Below are 16,593 nucleotides of genomic sequence, written 5' to 3' on the forward strand. Positions count from 1 at the left end.
CTTGCTGGGAACCTCCCGCCCTCGCTCGCCGCCTGCCAGATCCAAGACAGACAGCCCCAGATATCCCGAGACCACAGAAAGCGGAGAATCGAGTGCAGTGAATGAAATGTGGAAAGCGTGGCTGCGGCGAGAGCCTCAGAAAACTTAATTGGGGTCATTTAGGAGGCTGGAAATGTATCGAGTGCCGCAGGTGGTGGGTGGCACTGGAATTTACTATTCTGGAGCCCCTACTCTGTGCCAGGCAGCGCGCCTAGCGAGCCACATTTACTGTCCGGCTCGGTGAGCTAGGTTAGAAGTATTTTCACGGAGATTAAACACCTTGCATTTGTCGTTCCTCTGCCTGGAACGCTCTGAGACGAGCGTGGCAGCAACTTTCCCCGGTTCAGGTATCTGCGTAAAAGTCGTCTTCGCTGTGAGGCCCTCAGAGGATTTCACAGCCCCCCATTACACCCGTCACTTTTTAAACCTCTGCTTAGCAGTCACCCCTCAGTGCTCATTGTTTTTCGGCACTTTCTCATGTGTTTATATTTGCATGTGCCCTTCTTTGTTCATGGTCTGTCTCCCAACAGAAGCGTAAGCTCCATGAGAGCAGGAACCTGGTGTGCCATTATCATAGCTGCACGCCCACAGCTGCTCCGGAAGCACACAGTAGGCGCTCAGTAAATGTTAATTTCCTTTTCATCCCCCCACCTGCGGCACTCGATAGGCTTGCAGTCTCCAAACTGAGACCTGGTGATCATGCTAGGATCAAAGGAGGCATAGAAGCAAGTGGGCAATCAAGTCGAGGGGGAGCGCCGGGTTTTTCATTGTAACTGTGATGCTTTCTCTCCCCTCCACCTCGCACTTGAACTACGTAGAACAAAGAACCACACTCCCCGGGCCGCCAAGTCCCCTCCTGGAATCCAGCACCAATCTGCATCACTGCCTCTGGATGTGGGGGGTCACAGCCTCCCGCCGGATCCTACGGGGATTCTGTCCTTCGACATCCGGTGCCTGCAAACCTCCCTTCACCATGTGTTTTCTCGATTCTCCATCCCTTGGCCTCGGTCTGTGTCCCGGAAGAAGTCGAGTCCTGTTCGACCAGAGTCTCCCCTGAAATCTTGTCCCTTAACTAGGCCCTCCCGCGCCCCCCTCACTTCTTTCTCCCTCCCTGTCCCGGAAACGCTGCTCCTCGAACATCTGAGTGCTTAAACGGCGCTCACAGCGCGCCCTGGACCGCCAGGAACCACTTTCTTCTTCCAGAGGCAGCTCCCACCTCTCTCTGTCCTTCGCACCTGTCGGGAACCGGGTTCCCAACTCCCTTGACTGCGTCATGGAACCGGTGCTCCTTCCAGACGCATCGCCCCGCCTCTTTCCCGTGGGCTACTCCTGATTGCTGGGAGTGTGGGTCACTCGGCCGTCCCTCCCGCCCTCCCCGCGTGGCCCCGCCCCAGGGCCGGCGTAGGCTCCTCCTCCTCGCTCCAGCCCCTCCCTCCCTCCCCTCTTGCTAATTGACTGGCTGCGCGCGCGAAGTTCTGGGCAAAGTACTGGGAACTGGCCGAACGTTCGCTGCATGCCGGAGCCGCGCGGAACAAGGCGAGCTGGGAGCCAGGAGGCCAGTGCGCAGCGCCCGCTCTGAACCCGGCAGCCGTCGGCGAGTCCGTCCCCGCCGCTGTCTGCTGCAGCCGGGGCGAGAACTATCAGCTGTGCGTTGCTGGAGGACCGAAGAAGCCAGGTTTGCCTCCTTTCGCTTCTGCGGACAAACCCCGGAGCCGGGCACCGGGGAAACTAGGCGGCGTCCCCGGCGGCTGAGCGCGCAGGTAAGCACTAGGACGCCAACTAAAATAGTGCTGGAGTGCGGTGGGAAGCTGGCCGATGGAGTGGACTCCGAAGGGCTGAGGTTGGGGGGGACGCAGCCAGTCTCAGCGAGAATCTGGAGACTGCCTCCTGTCGCCCGAGGAAGAACTGTTAGTGGGGCAGCCCCGAGTCGCACTCGTGCTGGCATCCGGGGAGTTAGGGGGCCGGGTGGTGCCCACCGTGAAGTGCTGTCCTTAGAGGCACAATTTGGCTGGGATTGACGGCGAGAAGGCGCCTAGCTTGGGTCGGGGCGCCGGAGGATGCGGCGCCGGGGGGCTGTCCTGGGCAGCCGGGAGACGCGGCGCCGGGGCGAGAGGCACAGGAAACCAGTTTAATTGGGCCGAGCGCGAGGCTGCACCACATCCGCGGGCTGGGGCGCGCCGGGGGGACACGGGAGACGCAGGTCTTGTAGGCTCCGGGCTCGCCCGCCTCCCCGCACCCGTCTTGCTTCGCTTCCCTGCACCCCGGCCGGGGACCGAGGGTCCTTGTCCCTTCGGGCTTCCCGAGAAGCGTTTGCAGTTTTTGGAGCCCCTAATGGGCATTGTCGTATCGTCCAGCTACTTCTTAAGCCGGCGCGCGCCGCCCTCTTTCGGTAATGCCATTTGTACTCTCCTTCCTCCGTCTCACAAACTACTAGTCTCCTCCTTAGTCAGGACTCTGAGCTGAGGGAGCTGTGAAGTTGTCACTTTCGATGTGCCTGAGGGTTGCGCTGAGGTGCATCCGAACCACCGCCACCACCCCCCACCCCACCCCCACACCCGTGCTGACCCATAGAGTTTGAGTACTGGGATGAAGGCATTTAGAAATATTTTAAGCTGCTGCTGCTAAAGAGATCCATCCACAGATAAAGGTGTAGGTCTAACTTCTGATCATCCATACTGTACTACCAAGCGTCATACAAGCTGAAGTCCCCGTTCTGGCCTAAGGAGACAAACTAGGTAGGCCTGGGCTAAAATGCACCCAAGCTAAGTGACCATCGCCTCCATCAACATGTGGGCACACCACCCTTTTTGATATTCCTCATAGCACTCATCTCTCTCTGAAATTGTCTCCTTAGACTGTTTACTGTTTCCCCCATCACCCCAATCCCAATGTCAGCAACAGTGCCTGACACACAGTAGGTACAAAAGAAATATTTATGGAATGACTGATGAAAACTTCTCTGTAAAATATGAGGAATGGTGATCTCATACTGGTTTTGACTTTCATGTTTATTCTTTTGTTTTTCTGTTGGGAAACTGAACAAATACCAATAACTACTATTAATCCAGCACCTACTGAGAGCTGGAAATGTAATAGGAACTTTGTATAGATCACCTCATTAAGCATTGCTGCTGTTGTTTAGTTGCTAAGTCATGTCTGTCTCTTTTGCAGCCCTATGGACTGTAGCCCACCAGGCTCCTCTGTCCATGGGACTTTCCAGGCAAGAATACTGGAGTGGGTTGCCATTTCCTTCTCCAGAGGATCTTCCCAACTCAAGGATCAAACCTGCCTCTCCTGCATTGGCAGGCAGATTCTACCGCTGATCCACCAGAGAAGCCTTGTCAAACATTCCAATAGCCTTATTAGCTCGGTATTTCTAACCAGATGGGAAACTGAGGCTCCAGCAGGTTAACCAATTTTTTAAGATTATCCTAGCAGAACTAGAATTCCAACTCATCTTCTCTATTATGCTGTCTTGCTTCCTAGAAACTGAAATGTGATTTCTACCATTATAGCCAATAGGCATTTAACTTTATTTATAACAAAAACTATTACTTAGCAAAAAGGAGATTTATTGCATTATCATTACTGAGAGTTAGTTTTGGTAATAGCTAATAGTTATGCTGTAAGTCCAGGATGCCATAGGCTGTTATTTAATCTTCACCATCTTGATGGCAGTGCTGTGAGGTTATCTCCATTTTACAGATGAAGAAACTGCAGCCTAGATTCAGGAACCTGCCCAGGGTCAATAGAAGATTGCTGAGCTGGATTTTTACTAATAGTCTTTCTGACTGTAAATCTTTTTTTTTTTTTCTGACTAAATCTTTAGCTCCTTCCACTATACTGAAATGTCTCCTGCACCCACTATTTAATTAGATGTTAACTCATTATGATAGAGTTCAGTGATGCAACATATTCAAACCACCTGAGGTTGAGCTGTAAACTTTCCACTGTCAATAACAAGTGTCTAGTTGTACTATTTTCTGAACTGTTGAGATTCTTACTGCCATTGGTTTTTGTGGTTGAATTTACAGTTTGTGGGCCTGGTAGATAGATGGGGCACTTTTCATGGAGGAGGAGAGGAAATTCTCCTTTCATCTAGATTTAAGTTTCTTTTCACCTAAATCTGGGCTTCCCTGGTGGCTCAGACGGTAAAGCGTCTGCCTGCAATGCGGGAGACCCGGGTTGGGAAGATCCCTTGGAGAAGGAAATGGCAACCCACTCCAGTACTCTTGCCTGGAAAATTCCATGGACTGAGGAACCTGGTAGGCTACAGTCCCATGGAGTCGCAAAGAGTCGGACACAACTGAGCGACCTCACTTTCACTTTCTTTCACCTAAATCTAAAGAGAAATCTGATGGGTTTTACCCACTGTATTCAACTCTGAACACAGTAATGGTTTCTGCCTCTTAAGGAAAGTCCTGGAAGACCAGCTAGAACCTCTCTTGCCATGTGTAGAATGGAGAGTTGAATCCACTAGTAGTTACAGAAACTTCTGCAGCGAACTTTTGGCAAAATAACTACCTTTTGACTCTTTGTTCGCTTATAAAATTGAGGGCAAGGTGAAGTTAGCTAAGTATGTCATGGCTACCACCTGAAGGGCTAATGGCAAAATAGAGCGTGGGGCAGAATTAGAGATCCCTTTTTTCCTTCTGTTTTATTCTAGTTCTAGGGGTAGTATAATGCTTTTCCTTGCCTGCAGACCTGGATAATCTGTGGTCTTATTTATACTGTGTGCCTTGGCAGGACTGTATTTTCTTAATTGTTAATTCCATTTCAAGGATACTCCAGGGAGGGCTGGAGAATCCTTCAACCCAGAATGCCCACAGAAATGACTGGGCTGTGGGACACTGAGGATCACGGAGGCTGTCAAGCTGAAGGAGCCTTCAGAATTGACAGTTGTTTATGGTTCATTGTAAATTCCTTTCTGGTCTACATCTTATTCATCAGCTTTGAGCCTCCTTCTCTGGAAACATCTTTCTTGACTTCCCAATCAGTACTGTTTAGACCATGTTTATGTTCATCTCACCCTAGTTCATGTCTCTCCTTCCTCTTGTCTTTCACCTCCATCCCTTCCCATTGCCCCTGCACCATCTTAGCTCAGGGTCTTAGGGACTTCGCTACTCTGTCCTAATATTTCTTTCAGGCAGATTTACCTCCCTCAGTCCTGCCTTCATATCATAGTCAGGTAAATTCTTTAGATCCTGTCATTACATTGCTAAAAATTATTGAGTGGCTTATGTAGTTAATAATTATAACATTAATAACAGCAGTCGCTGCTGATCTTTTTGTGCCAGGTATTGGCTTGAGTTCTGTGCATGAATTAAACTGTTTAATCCTCAGAGCAACACCAAAGCAGGCCCTGTTATTATACCCCCAATCTCCAAATGAGACTAGGAAAAGTTAAGTTTCCAACTACTTTACAACTAATACAAGGCTCAACTGTATTAGTTGTGAAGTAACCCCAGGTCCTTTCTCTCTCTCCATCTAAGGTAGACTCCTTAGCCTAAAGTCAGGATCCAGCAGCCTCAGTGTCTGTCTCCACCCCTGTTCCCCAGGCCTGTGTACAAGCAGCCTGAACTGTATTCAGCAACAGAGTATTTTGCCTTTGCCCTTACGCTCCTATTGCCTAGAAAGCTCTTTCATTGTCTCTCCCTGTGAAACCCCAAGTGTTTCAAGGCTTATCTCATAAACCATTTCTGCCAGAATCATCTCTCTGAAATCAGTCTCTCACAGCATTAAAACATACACACACACACACACTGTCTTCAGCACTTTGTTTCTTTCATACCCACCCTCCACATTCTTTCACTCCAGTGTGGCCTAGTTCTCTGTTTAAATGTATCGCCTCCCTTACTGGATTGTAAATGCCTTGAAGGCAGGACTAGTATCTATTCCTTCCTTTCCTGTTCCTCACATCACTAAGCCTGATATCCTATCCAAAGGAGGTGTGCCATTGAAAAGAAAAGATTGTATTTGGTTATATTCTGTAGATCAGATGGTAGAGAATCTGTCTGCAATGCAGGAGACCTGGGTTTGATCCTTGGATCAGGAAGAGCCCCTGGAGAAAGGAATGGCTACCCACTCCAGTGGGCTTCCCTTGTGGCTCAGCTGGTAAAGAATCGACTGCAATGCGGGAGACCTGGCTTCAATCCCTGAGTTAGGAAGATCCCCTAGAGAAGGGAAAGGCTGCCCACTCCAGTATTCTGGCCTGGATAATTCCATGGAATGTATAGTCCATGGGGTCACAAAGAGTCGGACACAACTGAGAGACTTTCACTTTTCACCCACTACAGTATTTTTGCCTGGAGAATTCCATGGACAGAGGAGCCTGGTAGGCTACAGTCCATGGAGTCACAAAGACTTGGACAGTACTGAGCAACTAACACTTTAACATATTCTGTGAAAAAAGTCATTGGAATATGGCATTTTCTTTGCTATTTTTTGATCCACAATACTATAATATTTCATCAATTTATGATGAAACAATGGAAATCCTAATTATTGAAGTCTATGATAAGCACCTATTCTGGTTTTCACCTTGCAGGTATTACAAGGAAATCTCAAACCTGTAAACAAAACATTGTCCGTAGGATAAATATGCACTAAATATGCACTTGCTTCTTATATGTACCATCTTTTCATATATATGTAAAGTTGTATTAAAAATGTATTGAAACTGTCAGGGAATTGAAACTAAATTTTTGTCAATATCTTATTGATCAATGAATATTTCTCACTTTTAAACCTGATTTATCAGATCTTGTATGAATAACCTCCAGCTCATAGCTCATTGCTTGGCTCTGTGTGTTCCAGTCAAATTGAAGTAAATTCAGCTCCCTTCCTGAGTCCCAGGGGCCATGCATCATGTGCTCTGGTCTCCCAGTTTCCACATAAATATCTGTCCTCATTATGATGTATTCCTCCTCACCCATGTTCAGCTGGCTAATTCCCACACATCCATTACATTTCAGCCTGGATGTCACTTGTAGGAAGCCTTCCTCTGCTCCCTTCAGGTTGAAATTGGAAAACACACTTGGCACTCTGTGCCTGCCTGTTGATGAGGGAACAGTTATCATACCATTTTGTAACTGTTAGTCACTTTGACTGAATCTTCCATGAAACCACTGACTCTCATTTGACTTAAATTAGAATCATGTAGGGATCTTTTGTTAGTATGAGGGCTGATCCATTTCTTCTAAGGGATTCTTGCCCAAATTAGTAGATATAGTGGTCATCTGAGTTAAATTCTCCCATTCCAGTCCACTTTAGTTCACTGATTCCTAAAATGTTGATGTTCACTCTTGCCATCTCCTGTTTGACCACTTCCAATTTGCCTTGATTCATGGACCTAACATTCCAGGTTCCTATGCATTATTGCTGTTTACAGCATCAGACTTGACTTCCATCACCAGTCACATCCACAACTGGGCATTGTTTTCGCTTTGGCTTCATCTCTTCATTCTTTCTGGAGTTATTTCTCCACTCTTCTCCAGTAGCATATTGGGCACCAATGACCTGGGGAGTTCTTCTTTCAGTGTCATAACCTTTTGCTTTTTCATACTGTTCATGGGGATCTCAAGGCAGGAAGACTGAAGTGGTTTGCCATTCCCTTTTCCAGTGTAGGGATCTTCAAAAATTTTTCCCTCCCTAGGCCCCACTCCCAAAGTTGCTGAATCAAATGGCTTGAGATAAGGAGGGTTGGTCACTTTTTTTTTTAAAGTTTTCTCATTCTGTGTTATAGCTGGATAGTATTCCCTTGTGTGAATATAATATACAACTTACTTGATTCAACTAAGTTTTTAAATGACAACTTTATTGAGATATAATTAGTATTTCATATAATTCATCCATTTAAAGTATACAATTCAGTGGCTTAATTTTTTAAAAAAATGTTTACTTTTTGGCTATGCCACATGGCATGTGGGATCTTAGTTCCCTGGCCAGAGAATCCCCTGCATTGGAAGCACGGATTCTTAACCACTGGACCACTAGGAAAATCCCCAGTGGTTTTTAGTATATTCACAGTTGTGCAACCATGACTTCATAATTCATTTTAGAACATTTCACCATCCCCAAAAGAAACTGTACCAATTAGCAGTCTCCCCCCTCACTTCCCAACCACTAATCTATTTGATGCCTGTATGGATTTGCCTCTTCTGGATATTTCACGAAAATGGCATCGTTCAACATGTGGCCTTCTGTGTCTGGCTTCTTTCACTTAGCATGTTATTGTTAAGGTTTATCCCTGTTGTATCATGAATCAGTGCTTCATTCCTTTTTATTGCCTAATAACACCCCATTGTTTGTATAGATCACACTTTATCCGTTTGCCAGTTGGAACTGGAATATTTTTAAATCTTCCCCAAACAAACCAAATGTGCAGGCAAGCGTTAAACCGGAAGTTCCTTTGAGTCTTGTTCATTGTTGTTTTGAGGCTAGAACAGTACCTGGCACAAGATAGATGTGTAATAAATCATCTGAATGAATAAAGCATTTTACTAAAAGTATAACTTCTGTTATGCTGGGGTCATAAAAAAACATTGTCATTAAAAAGAGGTCCTCGTAGTTGATTATTTAGACCTTGATTGGAACAAATTCATTGTTAGAAAATATTAGGTAATCAAGGAAATTTGAACATGGATGAAATGGTCCTATTTTTAGAGTTTGCTTTAAAATATCTCAAGGGTGGGGAGGGAGTATAGAGGAAAGAAGGCTGTACGTGAGTTAACTGACGCGAGGTGATGAGTTCTTGATGCTGTTCCCTATATCTGCGGTCCCTGGGGCAGCCGTTGTCCACATTTGGCTGTGGTGCACTTGAAATGTAGCTAATCCGTAGTGAGATGTACTATAGGTATGAAATATACATTGTTTTGAAGACATAGGGTCGCACAGAGTCGGACATGACTGAAGCGACTTAGCAGCAGTATGAAAAAATGTAAAAGTACCTCAATAATTTTGTACTATTAACATGTTGAAATGGTAATATTTTGGATATATTATGATAATATATAATTTAAACTAATTTTATCTATTTCTTTTTACTATTTTTAATTTGCTACTTGAATTAAAATTACATATATGGCTCATATTACATTTTTCTCTTACAGTGTTACTCAAAGTAAATCTAGCGCCTTGCTTGAATCCCAAGGGCCAATAAAGCTGTCATTAAAAAGTAACTGAATAAAGTATGTTGTATATTATATTCACACAATGGAATACTATCCAGCTATAACACAGAATGAGAAAATTTAAAAGAAAAGATGTGACCAACTCTCCTTAATCTCAAGCGATTTGATTCAGAAACTTTGGGAGTGGGGCCTAGGGAGGGACAAATTTTTTTAAGATCTCTAGGTGATTCTAATTTAAGCCAAATGAGAATTTGACATTTTTCATATCATGTTAAATTGAGGACTCCCAAATCTTTTAAAAGTCTGGAGCAAAATATTTTTTATAAAAGACTCCTCTTATGGGAAGACTGGGAAGTATTAATTTGTTCAAAGATGATTCTTTGTGGAAGGTTATAGCAGGCAGGCTGTAGCCTTCCAATATCATTCCTGGGTTTGCTTTATCTGTGTGAAAATCTAAAAATTCTTTTGTAATAAATGGGGAAGCCATAGACTAATTGCTCCTTTAGTTACTTTTCTGATTGTTTTGTTTTGAAGTTGATGAATTATTTCCTTCATCTTAGAAAAATACAGAAAATAGAGTAGTAATTTCCTTGTTCTTAGTCATACTGTTTATACCCTGAAATTGAATTTTCCCTGTACTTTCTTTATAATCACTGTGCCTAAATTTGTTTGTTTGGGAGCCAGAATATGATTGTTTCTAGACTTCTTAAAACCCCTGGAAGAGTGGAAAATGATTCTTCTTAAATAATAATAATAACATGTGGGTTTAAAGATGATTAAAACAAATTGCTTTCATTAAATTTCTTTGGATGAGCATTCTGTCGCTATCTAGGTGTCTGTGTTTACTCGCAGAAGCATAGCTGAGGTAATAAACCCAGCTCTCTGAGTGGGTATAGGCTAGACAGATGACCCGAGAGGATATTCGTCCTCACCTGTGATTTCTGAGATCGGGAGACAGTGGCCTTGAACTGAAAAATAGCTTGACTATAAAGCAGAACAGAATTAAATTGCAATGAGCAACCCAGCAAGAGATCATCAGAAGGACCTGTGCCTACCAATATAAAATCAAGTTTATTCTTTTGTTTATTCTCTATAGTTAAAACATCACAGTCCATTTTCTTAGTGTTGTTTGGGTCAGACGCTTTGCAGTATAGCATTTCTCCACTTGTGTATTAAGAGATAGCACTGTAAAAGATTCCCATGCTTCTTTTCTATCTTCATATCAAATGCCATCATACAAGAGTTTTAAAGTTATACTTTGTCTTATAAAACAAAAAGACCTCATCTAATCATTTGTGGTGGGCAGTGATCTGAAATGTTAAGAAGCAAAAGCTAAATAATGTGATTTTTTAATCTGACAAACATGATTAAACTTGAAGTAAATGGCTCCCTAGAATGAAAGCATGCAGTATGATTTTTGTCAGTGAATGAGTATTTGTTTTGCACCCACCACATGCCAGGCACCAGGCTGGGTTTCTGGCATCCAGGTACCTTCAAGGAGGTATCTCCCTTCAAGGAGATACTAAACAGTCACGGAGAATTTGTTCATCACAGTGAGGATCTTTGGCTCCAAGGGAATGAGTCTGGATTTTAATTAGGAACCTGGAGAGAGAAGTTCCTTTTTTTTTTGTATGTCATGACTTGGGCTGCTGATGGTTGCAGGAGGAGAAGAGGGAACCCTGGGGCTGGGGATGACAGCAGTGAAGTCTTGCGCTTTCTGTGTCTTTCTGCCAATTGCAGGAGGCAGGTGGAACTGAATAAGAGGAGGGGCTTCATTCCTCTCACAAGATTTTGGATTGCTCTCTATGATGATACCCACAAGTGTGCTTATTTGTTATTGGGAACTGAATCCAAAGTTGAGTTTTTACCACCTTTGTAACTGAAATTGTATGAAAGCTAACAACCTGTTCTCCAGCATTACCATGGAAGTAGCTTAAAATGACTTGCTGGCTCCAGTTCAGGTGTAGTTCTGTGGTCTAGCATCTGAGATGAAGCGGACAAGGGGTACTTGAAGGCCTCAAAGAATGTAGGGAAGACCCAGTTGGGTTTTTCTTATGGGTTCAGAGCTACTTCAAGCAGATTTCTTTATAGAATTAACTGAAGTGTCCTTTGGAACTTGTTGGGAGTCTTTAGGGCATGGGGAACCATCTTGACTTTGAAGGGTCGATGATAATTGCAAAGAACAGTGATAACAGCAATGGTAGCCAGCAGCTGTGGCTACTCACTATGTGTCAGGTTAAGTGCTGTACTTACACCGCCTCATTAGATCTTCGAATAATTTATGGAGGGGCTCTCAGTGTAACAGTTTACCAAGGGCCAAACAGAGGCTTTGCTCTTTGGCTGTCCAGCATCCCTTTACCCTTTCTGATTTCCATTTGAGGACTCACTTTTTGCCCGAGGGTCTAGAATGGGGGGCCCCGTTCTCCTCAGCTGTGGGTTGCCCCAGGAGTCAGATGTCTCTTACCGGAATGTGGGTTCAGTGCCAAGGGTCACAGAGATGTGGCTGCCAAGGGCATCTCCCGACCCGACCATTCTTATCTGCCTGGCATTGTAGTCTGGCTTCAGGTCCCATGAAGCTGTCTGTGCCAGTGCCTGTCCCTCCACGCAAACCCCCCCCCCCCTTACTTCCTGAAACTATTTTTCCAGTACACTTTTTGTTTGTTTCAGTTGCCAGAATATTTTCTCTTCTACTCAAAGAACCTGTGACTTTCACAAGCCTAGAGGGGCTTAAGTCATTTACCCATGGTCACAAAGGGGCCAAGTGGCCTCTCTGGGGTATATTTGGGTCATTGACCAGAGGGCCCCTCACTGTGGTGGAGGTCACAGGGGTGGGAGATGGAGAATCAGAAGATTAATCCAGTCCCGGTAGCGCCTCTGTGGCCTTGGGTGGATCACTGCCTTCTTACACAGAACTGGATGGACAAGATGAATTCCGCACCTGTCTAAAGGACACCCGGCTCCAGAGGATCTCGTTCTCCATGAGACTTTTGAATGTGTAACTGTGTTCACCTTTTCAAAGGCTTGCAATTTGAGATTAGAGGTGCAGTCTTGGGCAGCGGTTTTCAAAGTGTGGTTCCAGGAGTTGCCAAATCAGCATCACCTGGATGCACATAGAAACACAAATTCTTGGTCCCACCCTAGACCTTTTGAATCAGAAACTGAGAGGAGTGCCCAGCAATCTGCTTTTTACAAACCCTTCCATTTACTCTGATGTTCACTAAAGTTTGAGAACCACTAGGCTAAGACCTTTTCATTTTATTGAAAACTACTTTGTATAATAATTGATTAGCCTTAGCCCCTGCTCTCAAGGAATGTTTGTGGGGGAGAGTTATAAACACACAATGTGAAAGACAAGGAGAGGTGTAACACTCATTGTAAACAAGATGTTGAGATGTGGTTTGAGCCCAGAGAAGCCATAGGAGATGCTTCTGCAGGGAAGGGGGCATCTGAAGCAAGCCTTGAAGGACATGTAGGATTGAGACAGAGGAATGCTAAATGGAAAAGACACTCCAGGCAGAAAATGCAGGATGAGCCAAGGTGTAGCCATTTAAAAAAAAAAAAACAACAGAAGTATAGTTAATTTATAGTATTATGTTAGTTTCAAGTGTACAACATGATGATCCAGTCTTTTTATAGATTATACTCCTTTTAAAGTTATTACAAAATAATGACTATAATTCTCTGTGCTGTACAATATATGCTTGTTGCTTATCTATTTTATACATAGTAGCTTGTCCCTCTTAATCCCATACCCACATCTTGCCCCTCCCTGCTTCCATCTCCTCACTAATATCCACTAGTTTGTTTTCTGTATATGTGAGTATTTCTGTTTTGCTATATACATTCGCTTGTTTCAGTCGAGGTGTAGCATTTTAAGGAATGATGAGCCCTCCAGTTTGATCAGAAGGACTGGGGAAAGTGAATGAACATGAGAATGGAGAGGTAGGTTCGGGCCCAAATGGAGTGGACGCCGAATCCTGTAGTAAGGGTTTGGACTTCATTCTGTGGACAGTGAGCAATGAGGTGATGTGGTGGGAGCTATTTTAGAGAAAAATCCTAGTGGTGATAGAGATGATCAGAGGCTGGGAATACAAGCACGATGAGACCCGAAATAGATTGGTCACAGTGGGAGAAGAAAGGAGAGACAATACAGAAGTATTGGCAAGTTAGAATGACAGCTCCTGGAAATAGGGGACTAAGGACCAGGGTTGAGGGAGAAGGCAAAGATGATTCTATGTGAGATAATAAATGGTGTTGGTACAATCAGGTGAAAAATAAAGTTGGAGCCTTACATCACTCCTTCCATCAAAATTCCATGTAGATCAAAACTTTAACATTAAAACAACTAGGAAAAAAATAGAATATGATTTTAATGATGAGATAGAAAAGCTTTTCAAGATAGGACACAAAATCCAGAAGCTATAAAACAAAAGATTGATTCACTTGACTACATGTGGTTTTGGCAGAGCAAATTTTTTTAACTATCAAAAGGCAATTAATTTGGAAAATAATTGCAGTTCATGTCACAAAGATCTAATTCCATCAATATATAAAGAATTACAATAAAATAAAGGACAGTTGCTCTAGAGGCAAAAAATTTGAACAAATAGTTTACAAACCTGCCTAAAAATGACTCTTAAGTATGTGAAAACTTCAATCTTACTCATAACAAGAGAAACAAGATGCTCTTTTTTAACCTATCAGATTGTCAAATGTAACAAAGTGGTAACACTGTTACCAGAGGTTTGAGGAAACAAGTATTCATGATGGATGTAAATGTAAATTGTTCCAAGCTCTGTGTGGAGCCCTTGGAAGTATCTTATCAAAACTGCAAACACATGCACCCTTTAAATCAGCCATAACAGTTCTGTGAATTTAATCCTACTGATAAGTAAATGTGCACAATGATATACATGCAAAGTTATTTATTGCAACACTGTTTGAATAAAAAGATTGCAAATAAGCTAATTGTTCATTAGTAGGAACTGGTTAATGAATAATGGAGCAGTTAAAAATGAAGCAGCTCTACATCTACTGATATGTAAGAATCTCAAGGGTATTGTTAAGTTTAAAAAAAAAGCCAATTGTAGAATATATAGTTTTGTGGTTTACATATAATATATACCAAAGTATGTATGGGATAATTCCATGTGAGTAAAAATATATTCACACCTAATATATATGTTATATGTTTATGTACATAAACATGTACATATTTATGCATAGGTACACATATTCATAAAGGGGGGTGAAGGAAGGGTGGGCTGAAGCCAGCTGGCACCAGCTTGTGAGAACCAACTGTGTATATCTCTCCCCAACTCCTTGGTCAGTGACTTTGCAGTGGTCAGTGGTCATTTGAAATTGGCCAAGGTGGGAGCCTTTACAGCATGGAAGTCAGCAAAGGAACCAAATCAGGGTTTTCATTTGTTTTTGTTTTTCCAGAGAGCTGGTTGATAAACATTTACTAGTACCCTCTGTGTATCATGAATATAAAATATCTCTTGAAGGCTAAACAAGAAGTGGGTAACATCAGATTCCCCAAGGAAAGGAGCTGGGATATAAAAGGACAGGTGTGAGATTTAAATTGCATCTTTGAAATTTTGTTCCAGGTAAAGGAGTTACTTATTCGGCAGTAAACATATGAAGCAAGCCAAAAAGTAACTCTAGAGTTTCAGGCCTATGTGACTATTATTTAAGGCACCATTGACTACTATGGAAGAATATAAATGAATAGGTCTTAGGGCAAACAGATGCTTTTGGTTTTAAACATACTGAGGTTAAAGTAGATGGGTGATATCAGTGATGCCCAGCAGATAACTCAGAAGAGAGGGCAAAACTGAGAATCACTCCTGGGAGTCAGCAGTTTAGTTGAAATTAGGACAGTTGGGGAGGTTTCTAAGGGAGGCCCAACCTGTCCAATGTTTTGGGCAGGTCCCAGGAGAGGAAGGGGGATGCATGTGGTACCTGAGGAATGTCAAACAAGAGGTAGGTAGTCACAAAGGTCGGAGGACCTTACATGATATTCATAGCAGATTTCTTTAATGGATTGTCTGTAAAAAGTGAACCACCATGCTCAATCCTTTTTGGGCAAACATAACTTGATATAATTCTCCTAGCCACTCTATGGGGGTGGGTATTATTTCCAAGATTGCTTGTGAATAGGGGAGAGAGATAATTCCAAAGAATAAACCAGGAGAGAGCTCCTGGGAGGGATGTTAATAGAGCATACCCTGGAGACATTTTCATGTGGAAAGATTTTTAAGGTCAGATGGAGGGAGTGGTGGGTGGTTGCAGACCCACCAAAAGTGTGTGAGCTATGGAATGTACTTCATCAGTGTGACTGGTGGTCACACACAACAACCAAATGTTGTATTATTCCACTGTGTATTCAATGGTGGGGAGGATAGGAGCCAGGGAGAATTCCCATCAAACTTTGAGACAGATCAGGGAGATGGCCTGTGAGTACAGGGTGTCGGCCCAGGAACTGTGACATCTAATGCCACTTCACTCTCAGTTTTCTGACTCAAGCTGCATTTGCCTCTATGGTGGTGTATTGCTTATCTTTTTTTTAAATCTTTCAATAAATTAAATAAATTAATTAATTAATTAAATCTTTCAATAAATTGTGGGATGGAGGCTATATTTTCCAGATGACTGTGACTGTGGAATAAGGAAAGTGGAGGTTAATGAAGGAATGATTATTTGTTGACATGTATTTTGGGGCTTCCCTTGTAGCTCAGATGGTAAAGAATCTGCCTGTAATGCAGGAGACCCGGGTTCGATTCCTGGGTCGGGAAGATCCCCTGGGAAATGGAATGGCAACCCATTCCAGTATTCTTTCCTGGAGAATTCCATGGACAGAGGAATCTTGCGGGTTATAGTCCATGGGGTTGCAAAGAGTCAGACACTACTGAGTGACTAACATACATATATTTTTATGTATACAATTTATTTATGATGTGTTAAGAACTAATATTCCTGTCTCACAAGACACATACGAATCCTGCCTCTGTTATTTAGACACTATGTTTGTTTCAGTAGTTCTTTTACCTTGTACGTGTACAAACTATACAATTTTCATCCTAATTTGGTTTTCAACTCAGTCTTTCTTTAGCTCAATGTTATCTTGTTTGTTATATGTTTGTCATTAGGGATAATACCAATAATGAAGTGTCAGATAGGAAAATGCAAATAGTTGTGGCCTAAATATGGTTCAGAAAAAGGACTGCATGGACTTCATGGCAGCCTGCTAATGCACCATACTCATGACTTGTAATTCCTGTTTCTCTAAGCTTTGATCTCATGGCCAACATAGCATTCCAATTTGCTTGTTACTTTCCATTCTGCATCATTTGTTCTCTGATGAAGGGCTGAGAAGCCTCTTTTGTTCTCTGGCATCAAAAGGTCTAATTTTCATGGGTGT

At 43.2% G+C, this 16,593-nt stretch overlaps 1 protein-coding gene across 1 annotated transcript in view; it reads left to right on the plus strand.

Annotated features, from left to right (window-relative positions):
• Nucleotides 1-1,661: 1,661 nt before the first annotated feature.
• Nucleotides 1,662-16,593, plus strand: part of OSBPL3 (oxysterol binding protein like 3) — a 196,018-nt gene continuing 181,086 nt past the window's right edge. The window contains exon 1 of the mRNA XM_061165506.1: nucleotides 1,662-1,799. The gene's annotated coding sequence lies outside the window, so the exon portion shown is untranslated. The remainder of the gene's footprint in view (nucleotides 1,800-16,593) is intronic.

Source organism: Dama dama, chromosome 18, assembly GCF_033118175.1.
Source record: "Dama dama isolate Ldn47 chromosome 18, ASM3311817v1, whole genome shotgun sequence".
Taxonomy (NCBI): Eukaryota; Metazoa; Chordata; class Mammalia; order Artiodactyla; family Cervidae; genus Dama; species Dama dama.